The following is a 3179-nucleotide window of genomic DNA, read 5'->3' as shown; positions in this document are numbered from 1 at the left end:
GAGTAGTAGCCTAGAACAAATGTGCCAAAGCAGCAGCCAGAGCATTGGAGCAATAATAGTGGAGTGAATCTCCTGGCTTGCAGCAGGGCTGGTCTAGGGAGAGAGGAAAAGACTTTCCCAAGATGTTATGTGGCCAGAACCAAAGGCGGAAAACAGGTTCTGTCACATAGAGCCCAAACCCATCCTAGCTGAGTGTAACCCCCCAGTGCCACAGAAGCACATCAGGCTCCAAAAAGACACCAGCCTCAAATTTTATTGTAACTAAATTTTCTGCATTTCAGAGACTGATGCATGGAACCTTACACAAACAATATTCTTATCGTACTTATGCTGTGAAGTGCTGTTTAATTCCCAAAGAAATAGTTTTTTGTATAGCTAAATGTTATATATGCCTAAGTAAATTGGCATGGTTGCAGGTTAAAAGGAACACAAGTGAGTCAGGAATGCCCTGGAGTAGGGGCATCCATTCAGGACTGAGATAAAACATCTAGGAACTCCTGGGCTCAAATTTTCCTGTTTGTTACAAGTCCTAATCACATGGGGCTGGAATGGAAAGTCAAGATGGATAATAGGTTCCAGGTGAAGTGAATTGGAACTCAGACCCCTTCAGCATTCAGTTCAGCTGGGGTACTGTGAACACAGATAAATTCCCCTACTATGGTGGAGGAAATCCTGCTTATCTAACAATACCTCACTTAACACAGATGAAAGGGAAAGCACAGAAAATTTCCATTCTGAGATCTGGTCTTAAAATTTGTTTTCATTTTGACAGTGTACGTGTGCAACTACACAAACTGGTCAGAAAGCAACAAGAACAGTCCTTTGATGAAAGACAGGCTCAGTATAAAGGCCTTATTCTCCTTTCAGTTATGCCATTGCCTTCATGAGTTACTCCTGATTTATGTAAGTTAAATCTTTGGAGTGCCAGACTTGACTTTCTGTATCAGACAGTACTCTCAATCAGCAAATTTCTGACTTTTGTCTATTAATATTTATTAAAAATAACTGTAGAAAAAAGCTTCTGTAGGTCTGTAAGGCACTTGCCACACAAAAAGCCCACTTCAGTGAATGCAGATACAATGGAACATGCAATATGAAAAAGTTATACCAATAAATGTAACTTTTTTATATAAATGGTTCTAACTAGCATTTAGAAACTGAAAAAAATGTGTTTGATATTAATATTGGTATTAAGATAGTGTCTGTACTGAAGTTGTCTAAATAACTGTAATAATCTGTTTTTTTTTCTTACTCTGTAACCATGAGTAGGAATAGCATATTCTTTCACTATTAAGGGTATGATATATGTGTAGTTCCAATGACTTCCATGGGCATAAATGGATTCAGGAACAAGACATATTGTAGGTATTCATAGCTCTGTTGAACATAGCATTTGATAAACCCTTGGCTGTCTGTACACCATAAGAACTACGAGGTGTAAAATTGACGTGTTTTTTCTCTTGACCTAAAAGAATAACTTTCCTTGCCCTTCTTTGGCGCCAACAGCTGACATAATAAAAGGAGCCACATAGGGTCTGATATCAAAGAAGAATTAGTAAGTAAGAACAAGTAAGTTTTGCCATTTATCCTAGAGTAAGCTCTCCAACAGTAGGGTAGCAATGAAGGGAAGTGACACAGTAAGAAGTGGGTTTATTCCCCTTTGAAAAATTCTACTCTCACACTTGCGTTGGTATTTTTTTCTTTTTTTTTTTAAATAAGCAAGTAAAGTATCACTTTCTTATTTTATAATCAATCATCATGAAAAATGTCGTTGGGTGCATCGTTTGCTTAGACTATGTGCCCATGACAGTTTTACAAAGCTGGGTTAACTACAGGTCATTTGTAAAAAGAAACTTCTAGTAAAGGACAATGATCAATGATTTAGGACCATGGCTAGAGCTATTCCTCACTGTTTTACAGCTACTAAAATTTCACGCATCTTAAAGACAATAGGCCTGACTCTCCACCCCATCAAGTAAATGAGCGAATAAACTGCAAGGCAATGGAATATTAGACCCCACAGGCCTCTCACTTGCACTGGTGTAAATCATGAGTGGCTCAATTTAAGTTCCACAAGTCAGTGCAAATTCCAGTTGTTGGGCTAGAAGGGACCACTGTGATCATGTGGTCTGACCTGTATAACATAGGCCTTAGAATCTACTACTGAGTTCTCACCTACCAATTTTCATCAACAGATCTCAAACTATTTTACAAAGGAAAGTGACATTCACTACGTTCTGTAATGAATGACTGAGACCAGGGTACAGAGAGGGAAAGTGTTGTGCCCATGGTCTCAGAGCAGGTCAGTGGGGCTATGTCGACACTACAGTTATGTCAAAATAAAAGCCATTATTTCAAAATAACTTTGCTAGCCTCTACACCATGCACATGCTATTTTGAAATAAATTTGAAATTGTGGGTGCGTTATTTCAAAATTGGTAAACCTCGCTGCCGGAGGAATAATGCCTATTTTGAAATAGCTGTTTTGAAATAGAAGCTGTTAAGACATGGAATTGAGCTATTTCAAAATAAGCCACAATGGTGCTCAATGGCACTATTTTGAAGTAGCACTATGTGTTTGGAAATACGATTTCAAAATACCTGGGTGCTATTTCGAAATACATTTTGTGTGTAGTTGTGTTATTTCGAAATAACTCTTTAGTGTAGATGTAGCCCAGGTAAGGGAAACAGACCCCAGGCCTCCCGAATCCTACTCTAGTAAGCTGTCTACCAAACCACATGTCTTCCCAATTACATGTACAGCAGAGACAAATTAGTATGAGTGGAGAATCCGGCCCTAGCAACCAAATTTTCTTTTCATTTTACAGCAACACAAATGCAGAATACCAGCAATGACATCAGCAGCGTTTCTTTGGGTTATTCTAGTGAAAGGCTACATCTACACTAGAAGCATCTGTCTACAGAAGTTACTATCGGAAGAGATGTTCTGACAAAACTTCTATCAACAGATCCAGTCTACACATAGAAGCAGATCAATCTTTTGATCCTCTCTGTCGACAAAAGGGCTCCCCAGAGTATCTACACAGCTTTTTCGTCCACAGTTTCTGTTTATAAAACACATTTGTGTGTAGCTGCTCCATGAGTTTTGTCTACAAAACCCCAGTTTTATCTACAAAACTCTCTAGTGTAGATGTTGCCTAAATGAAAGAAAAATTTGG

Source organism: Carettochelys insculpta, chromosome 3 (genome assembly GCF_033958435.1).
Source record: "Carettochelys insculpta isolate YL-2023 chromosome 3, ASM3395843v1, whole genome shotgun sequence".
NCBI classification, from domain to species: Eukaryota; Metazoa; Chordata; order Testudines; family Carettochelyidae; genus Carettochelys; species Carettochelys insculpta.
This window is presented reverse-complemented; position numbering follows the sequence as displayed.